The sequence below is a fragment of the Macrobrachium rosenbergii genome, chromosome 58 (genome assembly GCF_040412425.1).
Source record: "Macrobrachium rosenbergii isolate ZJJX-2024 chromosome 58, ASM4041242v1, whole genome shotgun sequence".
In the NCBI taxonomy this organism is placed as follows: domain Eukaryota; kingdom Metazoa; phylum Arthropoda; class Malacostraca; order Decapoda; family Palaemonidae; genus Macrobrachium; species Macrobrachium rosenbergii.
In genome coordinates, this window is record NC_089798.1 from 18549602 (window position 1) to 18569785 (window position 20184).

A 20184-nucleotide genomic window follows, 5' to 3' on the forward strand; every position below is an offset into this window, starting at 1 on the left:
CCTGGTCATGAAGATAGAGATTAGTCTATAGTTTCTTCTCTAGTGGATATAGATCCTTCTACACCCAAAATGTCAGCTCAGGATAGTAGGTTGGATTTAATCCAGTCAGATATTGAATTTTGTCTTTTGCATTGAATGTGTCTAGTCCTTTGGCTACTCCGCAGATGCAGCATTGCCTGTCACCATAGTGCCCCCTGCTAACAGGCCTGGTAATCCCAGGGGTTTCCAGACATACCAGGAAGTTCAGCAACTGTGCCCTCTTTCTCCTGCCTTTGCTTCCAGTCCTCCATAGACAAAGTTAGATCATGGTCGCATAACGACAGGTATGGTAGGTCTAGATCTTGTGTTTGACCCTTTTGTCCCATGGTTATTCTAGCGATTCGTCTGAGCCAGGTAACCGATTGCGATCCATAGTGAGTGCTGCCATTCTGCTTGCAGCTGTTGCCAGGGGCCCAGAGTCTGTAGATAGGCAATCAAGTAGTAAGTGTTCGCATCAGTTCTCCCCTTTGATCACTGATGATCCAAGTTTTGTTTTTGACAAGGTCACTGTTATGTCCGTGCCTGGGCTTTTGTGGCTTTTGTGGCTAAGCACATCAGATATTCATATTTGCACATTAGTCGTTTAGTTTCCAACAGGTAATCGGGGCCAAGGAAGGTGTCGAGTCTGTGTACAGTTCCTCATATGTTGTTGAATCTACGCAAAGTGTTGTCGAGGCAGTGTAAGGCATTATCGAGATCACACAAGGCAGTTGTGGATGCATTGCTTGTTACAGTAATATAAGATACACACAGTGATCTATCAACACCTTAAGTTACACTACTTGCAAGAACATAGTTGTCTCCAATCTACTTTGTGATTAGCGAATTGACTTTATGAATGCAGTATATGGAAACAGCTTCAAATCGTACCAAAACAATTTGTATCAATACAACTGTTCATCTGTGTGTCTATCAGTGAAACCTGAAAATGTTTCTCTCTCTCTCTCTCTCTCTCTCTCTCTCTCTCTCTCTCTCTCTCTCTCTCTCTCTCTCTCTCTAGTACATCTGTATGTCTGTCTTTGTAAAGTTGTGAATTAATACCTCGTAAATGTGTAGAAAAAATAATACTGCAGTAATTTATATATGATAAAATAATGTACAGTGTGTTTGGAAGAGACTTCTCACTGATAAATTTGGCCAACCAAAATTGGTGTTTTGCATGATGTATCTTCTGAAATACGACTTCTATGGTGTTGAACAATATCTGAGAAATGAGTCTTCTAGTCACTCCACATTGGGTCTGTGCTCAGGTCGGTGTTTACGTTTAATGTTTTCTAACGAGATTTATGTACCCAAACTATTCTCTTTTTATGACCTTATTTGCAGATACTCCATCATTGCGAGTATGTTTAGGCCAATCATGAGCTTGTTTGTCCTTATTGCTCGCGTGTGTTATAGGAAGTGTAGGTAAAGCTATACTGTGCATGTTTGCAAATATGTATGCTTGCAGAATCTTTTCTGAGCTTATAGAGCACTATATATATATATATATATATATATATATATATATATATATATATAAATATATATATATATATATATATTTTATATATGATATATATATATATATTTTATATAATATATATATATATATATATATATATATATATAATATATATATATATATATATATATATATATATATATATATAAAAATATAAGCTATATATATATTTTTATATATATATATATATATAATATATATATATATATATATATATATATATATATATATATGTTATATATATATATATATATATTATATATATATATATATATATAATATATATATATATATATATAGATATATATATATATATATATATATATGGACTATATATAATGTAGCATATATATATATATTATATATATATATGAACCCCCTATATATATATATATATATTTATATATATATATAATATATATATATATATATATATATATAAATATATATATATATATATATATATATATACTGTAATACCACAGTGTAATATGAATATAAGAAGGCCCATAAAAAAGGATTTTGACAAAGGAAAAATCTATTTCTGAGGAAGGTCCCGTGTCACCCGTTGAAATTCCATTATAGCACGAATTTCTAGGTATAATATGCTAGATATACCAGAGAAAAAAGAGCTTTCAGGAAAGCTGGGGTTACTACCCCCAGATCGAGCGTCTTCTCTGGGGAAGACGTCGGTATAACGAAGGATGAGTGAAAGATCACTACCACGGAGACTTACTCGAAAGATCTCTCCCTATCAAAACCCCCAGAACAGAGCGGTGAGCCGTTACAGCCCCTACACCCAAACACCCGCCAGCTCGGCGACACCAGCGCCACCTACCTCATTCCATGCTAGCACTAACCCCAGACTTGGCATGTGCAAGTAGGGGAGCAATAGGTGAGTCAGGGAGGGTCACCGGGTGACACGGGACCTTCCTCAGAAATAGATTTTCCTTTGTCAAAATCCCTTTTCTGAGTCCAGTCCCGTGTCAGCCGGTGAAATAGTGATAGAGAATCATGCCAAGGCTGCAAACTACGAGGAAACAAGGTAATCTGAAGAAAAAAAAAAAATTACGAAAATAGTTTTAATCAGGGAATCTCTTTTATGTAGCAAGAACACTAAACCTAAGGCACATCAAAGACTTAATATTACTTAAAAGTGGGGAAGTCCCGGCACGACGGGAAGAGACCCCAAAAATACTTAATACTACTAAAGCATAATGACATATGAAATTTGCATAGGTTAAATGGCATATACAATCTTAAAGCTATACACGTAAACTTAAGCTAAACACGTAAGAGACAAAATCAAATGGGAAATAAAATATACAGTACATATACAGATAACTGGGGTACATGGAGCAAAATAAAAACCGCCCAGTACCCCACAAGAAAATACAATCATAACATGTCAGATTACAGTTTCCACTCAACAGAGACAAGATACATCAATATGAGGAGCCAGGCAGTGAGGCATGATCAACCAGGAGGATAAGCAGAGAAGTAAATGAGGCAGGCGGGCGGGGGGAAAGGGGAGGATAAGGATATGATTAGTTAAGGTGGGGAGATGACACTTCCCACAGCTATTGTAGAAAATTTCAGGGCTTGAGCGATTTTAAATAGTGGCGTTTAAACACTAGAGGTGATTTCCAACCCGTGTATTTAGATAGTTCTGAGAAGTCCATATTATGAAAGTAATTAATGGAAGTAGCAACTGCTCGAATATCATGAACCTTAGGAACTGAATCTGGGTTGGCCTGTTTAATAAAATACAGAATTTGTTGTCTTATAGCATTCAGTGAAAGAGTACCACCTTTCTCCCTGATAAAAAGAGGACCCGACTTACTCTGTGGAGTTCTTAAAAGGTAAGATTTAAGTGTATAAACTGGACATAAAGACTGGTCTTGTGGAAGGGCACCACCTTCCAAGGAGACCACCTGTCTTGTGGGTCTTCGTTTTTAGCTAAAAATCTAGGGTCAGGGGAAAGGAGGACCTCTCCGGACGGGAGGAAGTTCACAAAATTATCACCTCTAGTGAGAGCCGATAGCTCTGAGATTCTAGCACCTGAAGCCAAGCTAATCAGAAATAAAGTCTTCCTTAACAGATCCTGATAAGAGCATTGAAAGTTGTCCATCTCTGATGCTAACTTAAGGACGTCATTGAGAAACCACGTAACGGAATGTGGGCGTGATACGGGTCTCAGACGAGCGCATGCTCTGGGGATAGATGAAAAATAGGAATCTGTAAGGTCGATTTTAAAGCCGTATAGAAATACTTTCTTCAGGGCTGACTTGGCTGTGGTAATAGTGGCCGGAGCAAGGCCTTTCTCAAACAGTGACCTAAAGAAAGAAACTCCTAAATTAGTCGTCATGATTTTGGCTTCAGATGCTTTCAGGAAGGAGGCTAACTTTTTGACTGCTGAGTCATACTGTCTAAGAGTAGAATCTCTTTTATCTGATTCTAGAAACAGAGTGTTGACAGGGTCAATGTTTGCTCCTTTTTGGGCTGCGAATTTTATAAAGTCCATAAAACTAGGGCATTCTGAATTCTTGAGGAAGCTGACACAGTCTTGGTTTGTACTGTCTGGGTCAGTATGGGCTTGGGAATCCGAAGACTCCATAATCCCAGTTCCTGAAGAAGAGGGAACCAATTGCTCTTCGGCCAATAGGGGCTACTAGGGCTGGTTGACCTTTGAATGTCCTGAGTTTGTGTAATACTTTCAGCAGTAAATTTATTGGAGGGAACAGATAAATTTTCTCCCAATTGTTCCAATCTACTGTCATTGCGTCTGTGGCGTACGCCTGAGGGTCCAGGTTCGGGGCCACATAACAGGGGAGCTTGAAGTTGCTCTCTGTCGCGAACAGATCCACTTGGAGACCCGAACCTGGCGGCAAATCCATTTGAAAGATTCCCGTCCAGGGACCACTCCGTCTCCAACGGAGTAGTCCTGGACAGGGAATCCGCCACCACGTTCCGTACCCCCGCTAGGTGGGTGGCTGACAGGTGCCAGCCGTGCTTGTTCGCCAGGGAGAAGATAGCAACCATTACTTGGTTTACTCGACCTGATTTGGAGCCGCCCCTGTTGATGCAATGAACTACCACTGCGCTGTCCAATACCAGCCTGATATGAATCGGTTGGGGGGCGGATTTTATTTAGAGTTAGAAAGACCGCCATAGCTTCCAGGGTGTTTATATGGAACTGCTGAAACATTGTGGACCACGTTCCTTGTACTTTTGTTTTGGTGAATATCCCCCCAGCCGCTTAGGGAAGCGTCTGTGTGAACAACTAGTGCCGGAGGGGGAAATTGAAGCGGAACTGACTTGGACAGGCCTCTGACTGTGGCCCAAGGCCGCAGTCTTGTTTTTAAGATTCGAGGAATAGAGGAGACCTTGTCTCTGAGCTTGACATTGGCTCGACTCCGCCACACTCTGTTTATGTCTTTTAGTTTCGCTTTTAAGAGCAGGTCCATCACTGAGGCAAATTGAAGAGACCCAAGGACTCTTTCTTGGGATCGGCGGGATGCTGATTGATTTTTGAGAAATTTCCTGGTGAGAGATGCTATCTCTTTCCTCTTGGGAGGCGGGAGAGATAACGTGTGAGAGGACAGATCCCACTGGAGACCCAGCCACTGAAACCGGGACTCGGAGTCAGGCGGGACTTCTCTCTGTTCAGTTGAAAACCCAACGACTCCAGGAAGTTGATGACCATGGACGTAGCCTTCTGACACTCCAGAACTGTTGGTGCCCAAATTATCCAATCGTCTAGGCGCGCTGCTAGGGATATCCCTCAGGACCGGAGTTGTTGAACTACCGTGTCCGCCAGCTTGGTGAATACCCTGGGCGCAATGTTTAGACCGAAGGGCATGACCCTGAAGGAGTAGGCTTGATTCCCGAGTCTGAAACCGAGGAACTGAGAGAAGTTCCGCGCAATCGGGACGTGATAATAAGCGTCTGAAAGATTGATAGAGGTGGTGACGGCTCCACGCAGAAGTAGAGTCCGTACCTGAGCTACCGTAAGCATGCGAAATTTGTCGCATTTTATGTAGAGATTTAGACGCGACAGATCCAGGATCACTCTTTGCTGATCAGAGTCTTTTTGGGAACAGTGAATAACCTGCCTTGAAACTTTAGGTGCCTTACTTTCTTTATTGCTTGTTTGTTGAGCAATTCTGCCACATAATCCTGTAGGATTGATGAGGGTGGCTGGTAAAACCTGGTTAGAGGAGGAGGGTCCTTGATCCAGCTCCATCCTAGTCCTTTGGACACAATGCTGTGTGCCCAAGGGCTGAAGGTCCATTGGTCCCTGAACCAATACAGGCGACCACCTACCTGTGTTCTCTCAGTGGGAGGGAGCGGGTTTGTTCCCCTACCACGTCCAGGTTTTCCTCTTGGGGTGGTGTTGGGTTTTCCTCTGTGAGGGGCCCTGCCTCTTCCCCCCCTGCGATCCTGTTAAGGCCGTGAAAGTATCCACGGCCCTCATAGGTGGGGTTGTATGCTGGCGAAGCAACATACGAGGGCGCAGCAAGGAATGAGCTGGTTGGACCAGCACATATTGTTGGGGTGAGCCTTTGAGGTGGAGGGCTGTGCCACTGCCGAGACCGGGACGGCTTGAACTACCGCCTGATGGTGGGGCCTCTTATGCCTCCTGAAACGTTTGCCTCCTCTCGTCTGGGGGCCGCCAGATTCTGGGGTCTTGCGCTTGTAGGCAGAAATGCCCCAGCGAGAGCGCAGACTCTGGTTGGCCCTTGTAGCCTCAGCCATAACATTCGTAACCTCTTCTTCTGGGAAGAGGTTAGGCTCCCCAGATCGAGCTCTTTACGAGCTTGTTAGGCTCGTGGCGGATAGTGGCATCAGCAAAATGAATTTTCTGCATTCCAGTCTGGCCATGATGAATTCAAAAGGTCAGACTGAAAGCCAGCTAGCAGGGACTTAGCCAAGACTTGAAAAAATGGCTCGTCCGCGCAGGAGACGGCAGTGGCTTCCGTAAGGCAGACGGAGTTCAGGGACCGGGCTAGCTTAGTCCGGGCATCAAACTCCGCCTTTAGCAAAGATTCTGGCAGCTTGGGGAGCTGTTCACTGAACTGTGAGGAAGCACAAAAGGGGTCCAACTTCCCCACAGTGAAGGTGGACGGAGCATCCATCCAGAACTCGTCACTTCCTGGGAATACCAGGGAAGTGGGGTCTGTTTCCCTCAGCTGCGGTAATGGATTACCTTCAAAGCACGCTCGGGCCGTAGCCAGAGCGACTTTGTTCAAACAGGGGGTGGGTAAGTTGTCTCCCAGGGCAAACATGGTGAAGTTGCCCTTGAAAGGAGTCAACTTTGTGTTGTCTGCCTGCCACTCCGTCAGAGTGCGCAGGAGAGCCGACTGAGCTTGGTCCCTAGGGACGATGACAGTCTCCCTAGGAACCTTATCAGAACGTACCCATGCTTCCTCTGTTAATCTTACGAAGCCTGGGTAGGGGGCAAGAGATCGGGGGAAGAATTCCAATTCCTCCAACTGTCTCGTGCCAAGACCTTCAATTGTAAGTTTGCCATCATGTTGGATGGCCCGGAGGGCAAAACGCCAAGGGTTACCGACATCGAAAGGCGGGAGGTCCGCTGTGTCGGGGATGACATACTGGGGTTCGGCTGGGGGTGGGCGAGCCATTCCCGCCAGTATATTGTCATAATTGGCCAACTTTTCGGAGATCTTGTTGAACTTTGTGTCAATATCCTCCGTGAACCTTTTAAATAGCTGGTTCGCAAAGGCCTCCGCGTCAAAAGGCAGGCTGGCGAGGAGGGCTTGGTTTTGCTGCCCTCTTACTCGCGCCTTTGCCGGAGGAACCAGACTTGCTCCCGGAGGCTACAGGTGCTGAGACCTTAGCCTTCGACGGGGGGAAAGGCGATGCTTTCTTGGAGGACGAGGACTTATAGCCCTTCGCCTTCCATGAAGTCTTCAACTTCAACTTGGGGATAGCTGATGGAGCTCTATCACCCAAGGAGGAAGACTTCACAAAACCTGTAAAGGAAGAAATGGAAGAAGTTGGGGAGTCAAAAAGGGGGCCCGCCCCAACAACCTCACCTACCTTGCTACTTACCACCTGGTCCTGTTCGGTATTCATAGGTTCCAGGTCTAAGTCCAAGGCGGCGACGTCCTCTGAAACCTCAGCGTAGAGGATATCCACTTGGGGTGGCTGGGTCGCATCCCGGATCTGCTGGATGATGGGGGTGGCAAGATCTTCTGGCACTGCGGCTGCCACCCGTGCGCCGGGGTAGAGCAGGTCCCTCAACTTCGCGTCGAGGACGTAGGGCTTCCCCGACGGAACATTTCTACCAAACCCAGCCACCCAGGCCCGGAGGGATTCCAAGGCTGACTTCTTGGAGGACTTCGTCCGCCTGTAAGAAAACCAGCAATTAGCCAAGAACGAAAAAAACAGTCCGGGAACCACGTAAACAATATTCAATATGAGGAGCGTAAACGGAGGAAGACTGTCACTTACCGACTCATCCTGGACGGTTGCGCACAAGGCGAAGCAAACCTCACAACCATCAGGGTGCCATACTACCAGATCGTCAAGCCGGGCCGCACAACCAGCGTGGGTCCGGCACACTACGTGACCGTAAGGTTGTTGTAGTGAAGCGGTACACCCCGGCCCTCACAGCGAACAGTCTGTAAGTGGAAAAGTACATGAACCTACCACTCTAAGCAATCTAAAGCCGGCAAGGCCGGGAATTTCAACTACAACCGGAATACTCCGGCGGAGAAGAAATCCCTTATCATAAACTAGGCCAATAAGCTCTAAAATACACAGAGTGGAAGGTAAAAGCTTCCAGACCCCGGAATACTCTGGGGAATGAAAGGAATGAGACAACAAGAACTCACCGCAAGGGTTGCCAGTAAAAATAACGGCGGAACCCTGGGTGTAGAACCGACTCACGATATATATAAAATGAGGAGAGTACTCCGTTAGATAAACACAGTTATCTAAATATGTATATTCATAAACAATAACATTAAACAAGTGATGGTACAAAGGGCAAATGCTCCGAGACCGGAGGGATCCGCTCCTTATATAATTATATGAATCCCTTCCTCACTTACTTCCCCGCCAGAGAAACAAGGTGGGCAAGATGCTCATATATACATAACATAAGCCGGAGCAAGTATAATAACCCAGCCAAGTAACCCGACGGGAGAAAGAAGTGTGGGATAGAGTGTTCGAACACGTTCGAGCTAAGTAAACGAACCACCGACACCAACACAGCGATGCTAGGGACTGTATGGGAGGGAGCGAATCCTCTACCAAATGGAGGAGTCCCTGAACTCGGAGAAAACGCCATCTAGCGTCACCCGCACGAGTAGAGAGCAAGGCTGGAGGGGTGGGGGAGGGGTGGTGGAGTAGGGAGAGTGGTAGGCTACGAAGAAAGAGAACAGGAGACAGGGGAAATATATCACCCGCTCAACTGCACACATACACCACTTCAAGAAAAATGAAACTTGGGAGGGTGGCCTACTACTAAGGGAGGAAGCTACCAAGCCTCGATGCCCGACTCCTGCCTAGGCAAAGCCTAATAGGGACCTAACCTAGTAGAGGCTAGGAAAAGGAAGGAGTGTGGAGGGGGAGGAGGAAGCAAACAGGGAGAGAAATTTTGTGCCGAGAACCAACCGGGATCGAGAAGAGGGGGCAAGAAGGCGATTAGCCTAGAGGAGACACATCCAAAGAACTCTATTCCCCCAAAGGAAGGAAGAGAACTAAGGGGCTCACTCTGCCCACCAAAAAACGACCCTGGAGGAAACAGCAACCAAAACTCTCTCAACCTGATGAATCTCCATGCCGAGGGCAAGGGATGGAAGCAAAACAAGCCTACTCCACTAAATAACCATCACACATAAACATGGAAACAAAAATGTGCTCAATAGGGTGCGTAGCCTACCTCGGGGAAGCGGTTAGATCTGAGGCTGCCGCCACCACAAGGAGGTAAACAATGAATAAAATAAATTAAACAGAGAGCACCATCGCCAAGAATAAAATAATTAGCCTAATACAGACTAAAAATAATAAGGAACCCAACCTTGGGGGGGGGTACCTGGACGGGGCATCACCCTCAAAAAGGCCGATAGGCCAATAATATGTAAATTTCGAAAAAAACTCCAGGCCACCGCAGGGAACCCGCCAGGAGGAGAACCATGGGGCAAAAATAACATCTATAACGACAAGGAGACAACCCCAACAGAAAAGAACTGATGGGGTCGCCTCGCATGATCGACATGGCTGGCAGAGGACGCGCAAGGCGTCATAATAAGATCTCAATATTTATAAAAAGACGAGACCATAACAGCCAAAAATAGAACAAAACCCCACAATAAGATGGTACTTAACTTGGAGATGGTAAAGCTGCTCGATGACATGGCGAAAGATGAAAATAAATCCAAAAAAGGCACGAGCACACAAAAGGAAAAGGTAGCTATCACGTGCTAGAAAATGGAATAAGGTAGGTGGCGCTGGTGTCTATATATATACTGTAATACCACAGTGTAATATGAATATAAGAAGGCCCATAAAACACTATTTGAACGTTGCAACCATATATTTCGAGAACTTCCTTCTGTGCCCCTGTTCACTGGTAAAATATGGACAGATGAAATGTTACAGGAGTATATATACAAAGCATATGTAGGTGTGGCATTGTCTCCGATGATATGCAGGTGACTGTTCCCAAGAAGGAGGGAAAATAAACAATTCCTTGGTGGCTTTTGGCCTCATTAACTCCTGTTTTGCGATTCGTCTGGTGGTCCTGGAACACCTGTTTGAGAAGAGGTTTAAGGATTAACCTGTCGATTTCATCCGCTTTCCAATGTCCTCCTGACAAGTTCATATTGTTGGTTTGACTGATGATGGCAGATTCCAGCATCTTTGTTTTGTACGGACAGCTACTTTTGAAAACCAGCTCTGCCCCGCTCCAATTTATGGAATGGCCTCTATCCCTGATATGTAGAAAAATTCCTGAACTCTCCGAAGTACCGTACCGACCTTTTGTGCACTGTTAAATCTTTGTGAGAGGGACCTGCCTGTCTCTCCCACGTAAATCTCATTACAATTGCTACACGGAATCTTGTAAACTCCGGCTTCTTTCCCTCTTTTATTTAAGTATACATTAACGAGCGAGCTCCTGATGGATTTGGGATAATGGAAGATAAAAGGATTGTTAGACCTGAGTTGTTCTGTGGCTTTTTGGATGTTTTCGTCGTACGGAAGCTTTATTTTTTTGTTAAAATCTATTTGTCTGTTATGAGTGGGACCTTTGCAGTATATTTTATTCGCTTTGTTAATAGCCTTCTCGATAATGTGTGGTGGGTAGAGCAGTTGCGTTAGGTGGTGGCAGATCGTGTTGAATTTTTTATCTACAGTAGGTACCCATTTGAACATATTCTAAGCCCCCTAAGGAATAAGTTGCACCCTACCATGATCTTTACGGAGGCATCGTGGTAGCTTAAGAAATGAATATAGGAAACAGCGAAAGTGAGTTTCCTATATACTGTGAAGGCATATCTGTTCTGTTCTCTTATGATCAGTACATCTAGGAACGGCAATTTTTCTCCCTTGTCCCATTCTGTTTTGAATTTTATGGTTGGAACTAGCGAATTTAGTCTATTAAAAAATTCATTAAAGTCTCCCCAGCTATTGTCCCAGAAGGTAAAAATATCATCTACGTATCTAAGCCAGATCATATTGTGGGGTTTGATAGACGACAAAATTTCTGTTTCAAAATATTCCATGCGCAAGTTTGCTAGAAGGGGTGATAGGGAACTTCCCATGCTACAGCCAAATTTTTGTTTGTAAAAATTACCATTGAAAGAAAACACGTCGTTAGTTACACAGATGTTGATAAGTTTTAAAGTTTTATCTATGCCACGAGGAAAATGGTCCTCATATGGTTGTAACTTCCTCTCTAAAAAAGACAGAAATTAATTTCTTGTCATAATGTGGTTCAGATTCCACAATAAGCTGTAGGTCCCATTGCTAGGTAACCAGTTGGTTCTTAGCCATGTAAATAAATCTAATCCTTTGGGCCAGCCCTAGGAGAGCTGTTAATCAGCTCAGTGGTCTGGTTAAACTAAGATATACTTAATGTATACAGTAAAAAAAAAGTTAAGTATACCTTAGTAAACCCCCTTATTCGCAGGGATGCGCACCCCCCCCCCGCGAATAGCTAAAACCCGCGAATACTTAGAACCCTTCTAAAAACACCTAGAACTGCCTATTTTGATAGTTCAAACAGACACAAAACAAACTTAAAATGCTTATACAGGTATTATCCTACTTATGATGGGGTTAGGTTCCAAAAAAAAAACCATTGTTTGTTGGAAAAAGCATAAGAAATACCAAAACGTACCTCAAACATAGCCTAGCCTACACTATGGTATTCGGTACATGTGTACTGTACATATATGGTAGCCTAGCCTACACTATAAATTATACTCTATACATACACGTTATAGTAATTATTAATATCAGCTAATTCTAGAGGTTCATGGAAAGTGAAATTGAATAACAAACAAGAATTAGTTTAGCCTGCACTATGGTGTATTGTATACATAAATGGTAGCGTAGCCTACATTATACTGTACTCTATATTCACATATCGTATTATACAAACGTCAACATAATGAATATGCAACTTTTCCATGGATCTTTTAAAATGTTATACCTTAATTCACTGTATCCAATAATATTGTATATATTCTTATACTGTATTGCTTTCGTATTATAAATTGCAGTCATAGTGATCAATGTTTTGGTTTGGAAATCGTTTATGCGGTGTTTATTTCGCCATATTTAATTAAGTTCAGAATACTTTTCTTGCTTCTAGTTAGTGTAAATGAATCTCTAGATACTTTATTTTATATGGGGCAAGGTTATTTATTGTTATACAAAGTGTTTTCAGGTCGAAATATAACTAAAATACTTCTCGTTGTGAAATTAATCTATCTGTTATTCTCGTCAATAGATGACGAATGACGATGGCCGTTTGGGGGCGTTTGTTTTGTGTAAAAAATTCAAGATTCCGTTCACTATTTTCACTTGATTTCATCATAATACGAGCTTTACGTATTTATTGTTTATTGGTGTAAAAATAACAGTAATGTGTTCTTTCATGCCCAGTAGTTTTGATTAAAATACTTTTTCTCCAATTTTAATTACGATCAAGTTTCATTCATGCTGCCGATGCACAATAATTTACAGTATAGTCATTAGCAGCTTGAACATTGTTTTCTCAGCTTCACCTACAACTTGCAGCTTGAATTTAGCAGTATATTTCCTTGATGATCTGTTACTATACCAAATAAGGGTATAATTGTAAAAATATATCAGTTCTATTCTACTTAACATCATTTGTGCTATAACCTAAGATAATTGTTTATTACCGTACGATGGTTGAAATACCGGGTAAACGGCTGTTGTTATCCGATTCGGTTATAAGCAAAACAGCAGTTTCTCGGTTGGTTGTTTATGGCTGTATGCATTTACACAAGAGTATAACGTTGCTAACAATACTTTTGTCATTCTCTTTTACTTTTTTTTTAACTAGAAGATGGGATAAAGAGATGGAGGAAAAGTTATCTATTGTAATTTGGTCTCTCTCACTGCCTGATTACGCTGCTGCCTGCGCCCACGCGAAACTTAAAAATATTTTATAAATAATATTGTTGTATCAGTATTAATTGCTTACCCCATTGCAAAATCGAATTATCGTAAGGTGAATTATCATAACTTGAGCATTACCTGAGTATTTTAATAGTTTTATCATAAAAAGTGCATTTAGTCATGAAAATGAGATGAAAATACAGTAATTAGTGAATATTTCTCAGTGAAAAATACCGCGAATGGGCGAATTTTCCGCGAATAATTGGTAGATATGTTCCACAGAGAAATCCGTGAATACGTGAGTCTGCAAATCCTGAGAACGCGAATGCGGGGGGTTTACTGTATATATATATGTATATACAGGCAGTTCCCGGGTTACGACGGGTCCGGCTTATGATGTTCCGAGGTTATGATGCTTTTCAAATATATTCATCAGAAATTATTTCCCAGTTTACGACACGTTCCAGGGTTACGACGCTCACAATGCCGATCCAAAGGAATAAATATGGCTCCAAAACGGCAGAATAATCAAAATTTGGAGGTTTTTTGATGGAAAATTCAATAAAAATGCAGTTTACATCATTTTCAGTGCACCCAAAGCATTAAAAATAAGGTTTTCTTTGGATTTTTTACAATTTTTGATGATTTTTCAGCTTACGACGTGGCATAGGCACGGAACCCCCATCGTAAACACTTTTCCTATTCACAAGTTTGAAATAAAATATACCCTAATAAGTACCTTGCATTTTTCTGATTCCAGATTTGCCTTTTTGAGAAATAATGTACAGGTCAGATCAGTTCTCATGAGTCTAGCTAGCAGGAAGCTAATTTGCTAATTAACTCTAAGAGATGCTGGCTAAAGGTCACCAGTATTACAGATTTCGAGTTTGTGCTGGAGATTACGTTACTTTAATCAATAGGACCTCGGAAGACTGTAACCAGAGAAAAAGAGAACTAACAATACGTGGTAGGTCGCTAAGTGGGAATTCTGCTTCTTAACACTTACTTTATTTACACAAGCACATTGGTAAATCAAAGGTGACAGATCTCACTAAAATGAAAATGTACAGTAAGTTCCAAAAGTAAAGCTACAAATTTCAAAATTGATTGTATTTCTTAAGAAACTCGGGGGTTGCCAGTTAGTATATTTTATTCCAATTATTGTCATCCTCTTTATCTGATAATAAATAATTATCAGTGATTAACTGTAGAACCACGGAAGGTATTTCCCCAGTGAATGGTCGATGTTAGTTCAATAATTGTTTATTAAAAGAAAGAAAAAAATTAATTCCCCCCCAAAAAAAGAATTTCCCCATAGAAACATCTGCGGTTCTCAGTGTGTGATATCAAGTGTTCACCACTGAGTGTCAGCAGGAACCGAGTGCATAAGCATTGACCTAATGTGATTTGTAAATTATCTTTCTACTTTTATAGCATCATATCAAAAGTTATGATTTCTTTTGATAAAGCTTAAAGAAGTTTAGCATCTGATGGAATGAAATATAAATAAGACACAAGTTGGTGTGGAAAAAAAAAACGAAATCCAAGTTATACGCGCATTTAGCATTGCCTACAAGGTTAGGCCTATTTCAATAATCAAGGAAATATATTTTCCAGCTTGTTATTAGTTGTTTGGATATCTAGATGGTTGTAAACATGATTTTCCATTGATTAGGTTTCATTATCAAGTCAGGTGAAATGAGGAAGTCTAGGCCTAAGTTAAGTCAAGGGAAGTGAGGAAGTCTAAGCCTAAGTCAAGTCAGGAAAGTGAGGAAGTCTAGTCTAAGTCAAGTCAGGGGAAGTGAGGAAGTCTAGGCTTAAGCCAAGGCAGGGAAAGTGAGGAAGTCTAGACCTAGGCCAAGGCAGAGGAAGTGAGGAAGGCAGATAGATGAATTTTCAGTTGTTTTCGGTCAACCTTGGTGGATCTTAGACTTGAATGATTTGGGAACACTTTTATTGTTTGGAGAAGCCCTCTGTATTTGTAATGGAAAACCTGTTTGCAATCAAGTTTGCCCTTTCAATAGTGGTTACTTTCTGTCAGTTATTGCAAACATAATGAAGGAGGGAACTGATTTACCTGTTTATTCAATATTACTGGCTGGCGATGAGGGTATTGGGGTAAAGTCCCCCCCCCACCCTAGTAGGACACGGCTGGTGATTCATAGGTTGGGAAGATAATGTTACGTTTGTGTCGTGGGTTGAAACTGAAGCCAAAGTTTGAAGTAATTACTATACTTTGAAATAATTACTATTACCATAATTTTTTCTTATGATTCTTATAAATATCATAGATTTGATATTTGTGCATCATATATTAGCTTTATTTTGCTTGATAGAGCTTTCAATGCAGAAAAAACAGAAAAAAAAAAGTTTTTCAGCTACGTGTTATAGTTGCCAGTTAGTGAATTTCGAATGAAATCCTCTGAAATTTGTAGCTTTACTTTTGGAAGTTACTGTACAATAAATCACTGAATTGGAGATTAGCACATAAAGTAATTCTAAAGTGTACTTAAATGGACCATATACAAGAGGTCTTTAAATTTCAAGCAGCAATGCAATTATATCAGCCTGGTAGGGCAGATTCCTTTAGGCAAATCAGGATGGCAGGAGAAATGTCTGCTTGGTAAACGACAATGACAACACTCTGGAAGTGAAATAATTCCAAATGAGACTACTAATAAGGCAATCTCTCTCTTAGGACTAGTTAATGCACAAGTACAATTGCTCTAATCACTTCTAGCAAGGAAATGGCATTACTCTAGCTCTTCCAGCAAGGGGCACACACACACTGGCACTGATAAGTACACTGTTGCAAAGTCAAAGGAAAAGAGATTGAGTTAAATTATGAATTATGAGAGAGAGATATAGAGTCAGAGAAAAAGTTACACTGGCTTAGAACTAACCCTCGAATTCCAGGACGTACCTTACTTTGCTTCTTTGTGATGCTTGGATAGAAGATTCTCCTGATAAGGTAGATCTGAACTATCTTGTGACAATGTATGGCTCATTGCTTCTTTGTGATGCTTGGATAGAAGATTCTCCTGATAAGGTAGATCTGAACTATCTTGTGACAACGTATGGCTCAAAGGTCAAAGTTTTCCAAGTATATGGGAAGGTGCGTGCCCGCCTGGCACGCAGCTCAGTACTCGAACAGGCAGGGCCTTCGGTGAACTAAAGCAGACTAACTGGTAATCTCTGTCGACTTGCCCCTTTTAAAGCAGAGAATGTCCTGGAGGCATGGCTTCAGGCGACGACCCTGGCACATAACTGCAGATTAGAGGGAAAGATTCTTCACTAGTAGATGGAGAAAGATAGTGGGGGGTTAAATTAGGTTTGGGGCTTAGCTAGAAGGAAACGGTGAACTTCTCCAGGTGTCATTCCCTGCAGACGCATTAAGACCCAGCCCTTGGAAGGGGACAGCAAAACACTCCCTGTTTGTACCAGCTCACTCCATATACTGTGGGTCAACCTATCCCCCTACTCAAATGGAAAATTTTTCTGAATTATTAAGGAAATAAGCGATACAGTGGCATAAAACTGTAAACACATTTATTTCGCGTTGTCGGGGGCGGATTTGTAGGAGGTCTCTCACATTTTTTTACCAAAAAAGAAGGGTTTTTTGCCCTTGGTAATTATACCTCTCACAGAAGGCAGTGTGTTAATAGTGTCTCTACGTAATACCCAGCGCATAAGCCGGATAGAGTTGTGTGATTGCAGTTATATTAATCTACGTTCTTCCCCAATTAGTGCCTCCTAAATTCTTCAAGTTTCAACTTCTTGAAGCCTATTGGCCCTGAATAATAATACCTGTGCCCCACACACAAGTTCCGTACTTGCGAACAATTGTCTGTACTCTATACAATACCAATTGAACCATTCTGACTTCAACTCTGCTATATAATGTCAGTGCAGCCTTCTCCGATAAGGAAATTAACACTGCATATACAAAATGCAAAGACCAGATACCAGAAACCACTCTCCAGGAGTGACTCACGAAAAGCTTATCCTCTCTCAAGAATATATACTGTATATCACAAAGTGGCTAAGGACCTGCTCAGTGGAAATCTATGCCGATGACCCTTACAATCTGCCTCAAAAGGGCCTGCTGATCTAACCCTACCTGCAGTGTACCATACGGCAGAAAATACCTTTCTAACAGCAAAATCCCTCTCTGAAAAAATTGACAAAACCTCAGAAAAAATTGGGGAAGCACATGACAATTTTCATAGATCTGGGACTTGATCAAAGGATTACAGGAATCATTCGACAGTCTTAAAACTGTGGAAGCAAATAACAATCTTTCACGGATCTGGGATGCGATCAGAGGAGTGCAGGAATCATTAGACAGTTGGACAGAAGCCACCAGACTCCTTTGAGTGAAGCATCTATTATTTCCTCTCCTCCCAACAACAAGAGAGAAGTGAGGGTGCGATGCGAAGTTGAGATGGCCATACACTCCCAAGTGGGAACTGCCCTCTCTCCCTTGGATGAAGTGCCCACGTCACCTATAGACCTATTGGAGGGGACTGATGGACTCCCAACCCCCTCTCCCTCCCCAGTGCCTCTGATGGAAGATGATCTTCAGTGACGATCACCAGCCCTCTTGAGTCTTGCAACCCTATCTCTCCCCCTGAATCTCCCATCGTGAATGAGGATGTGAATTATCGTGAGGGGATTGGGGGCTGGCAGACACAAGCGAGTAGAAAAAAGAAAAGAACCTCTTGATTGCCTGCTGGATCGAAGCCCAACATTCACCTCGCCCGAAACCTGAGAGGAGATGTCATGTTGTGATTCACAATTTGCGCTCATCGGTGCAGCTAGGCATTACAGTAGAGAGGGTCAAATTTCTTACGGGCTCTGACCCTCTCATATCCCATGAACTCCCATGCAAAATTAAACATAAAGTGGCCTACATGATTACATGCCTGTTTCAACACCTCGATGTTCTTAAAGGCGAGAATTTAGGACCTAATATACAAGTCTCAAGACATAACCTAATCTGGAACCCCCCCCCCCAGGGGAATTTACTGACACCCCAAGCAGGGGTTTAGGTGCAGACTCTCGTACCACAAGTGCCAGCCAACCTCCCCAGCAAGTGACTGCCTACCCCCGCTGGCCAACGCCCACATCCACCCAAATGATCAACTCATTCATATCCCATCTTCTTGAGTTGCCATGGATACATCAGATATAATCTCTTTCAACTTTTTTGGCTTCAAGCAGAACATTCCTCCCCTAAACATGTTCTGCAAAAACTTCAAAGGCATCATTGCATCATGAGAAATGCTCCTCTGACCTCATGACCTTGCCATCTGTGATTCAGTGCATGAAGACTTCAGAGCTTTCTTAACCTCATCGATGTAAGTTACAGATCACATCGTACCCTGTCGCCTGAAAGGGGGCCTTTCTTTCCTGTGGCACAAATCGTTAAACAACATGGTGAATGTGATGACTTTTAGGAGTAATAGAATGCTGGGACTTCAAGTGACAGAAGGGGACTGTAAGATCCTAATAATTAATGTTTATATGCCCTGGGAAAAGAACAATAATTTTGATCAAAATTACATGATCCTAGGTGAGGTACACAGCATTATTCATGAATCTACTGCTGATCGTATTTGTATAATTGGGGACTGTAATTCTCACCCCACAAAATTTTATAACGAACTTACTCACTTTTGTCAAAATCACACATAGTGATGTAATGCTCTTCCCTCCTCCTATACCTAGGTACAAAATAGAACAGACACAGTTACAACCTCCTGGCTGGACCACTGCATCTTGTCCCCACAACTTCATGATTTTATTGTGACCTGCAACATTTGCTACAATCTTGCAGCGGGTATGATCACATCCCCTTACAGGTGTCATTCAGTACCCCATCCCTCCTACTGTGAACTCCCAAACTGATCGCCCACTTGCTGTTAACTGGGTTTTTAAAAACCAGCAGAAAACCAGATCCTTTAGGGAAACCACGGAAACCATGCTGCGGTCAATAGTTCAACCGGGAGACGCCTTACTGTGCACTAACCCAAAATGTAGAAGTAACCATCACTGGAGAGATCTGAAAGAATTCTATTCAAATATAATTTCCACTATGCTTGCCTCCAGTAGGGATACATTTAGATCTCGTCAAGGCAACTCTCGTAATATACCTGGTTGGAATGATTTGGTTAAAGATCTGTATACACATTCACGAGAAATATTTTTACTGTGGAGGCAAAATGGGTAGGCTGAGGGAAGGACACTTTGCACTGCTAATGAGGCAGGCGAGAGCGCAGTTCACACTTGTCCTTAAGCACTGCAGACTGAATGAAAAGCAACTAAGAGCAGATGCAATGTCTAGAAAATTAGAATCTGGCAATTACCCTTGTCTTTGGAAAGACATTCCATCCCTAAATCCCAAACTAGAAAGCTATCACAGAGAGTAGGAGATGCCGTCGGTGACAAGGCTATCGCAAGAGTGTGGGGCGATCACTGCAGCACTATCCTGAATTGCATAAATGATCAAGACTCCCGAAGGGATGTAGATAACCTCCTTACTGATAATATTCAGTTTCATTTCACCAGTCGTATTACGCCAGGTAACATCAGTGATGCCATAAACAACCTACCTAATAATAAATCACCCGGCTGAAATGGTCTACCTGCTGAAGCTTTCAAATTCTGCCATCCGATAATTTACATTTTGCTAGCTGCTCTATTCAATGCATGCATAATTTACCAGTTTCTCCCAAATTCCTTACTCTTATTTCATTTAATACCATTAATAAAAAAATATGCTAAAGGGTGCAGCTGACCCTGGCAATTATCGCCCGATTGCAGTTACTACAATTGCGTCAAAAATACTTTCTAGTGAGACTTCTCCCATTTCTACACACTACTGACAACCAGTTTGGCTTTAAAACAAACCACTCAACCGACACCTGCATCTACATCCTGAAAGAATTGCTGAACTGTTACCTATCATCAGCCTTTCCTGTTTTCCTATGTTTTGTAGATGTGAAAAAAGCATT

At 42.2% G+C, this 20184-nt stretch overlaps 1 protein-coding gene across 3 annotated transcripts in view; it reads left to right on the plus strand.

The window, feature by feature from the left end:
• HSPBAP1 (HSPB1 associated protein 1) overlaps positions 1–20184 on the plus strand; it is a 287128-nt gene that overhangs the window by 233390 nt on the left and 33554 nt on the right. The gene's annotated exons all lie outside the window — the stretch shown is intronic.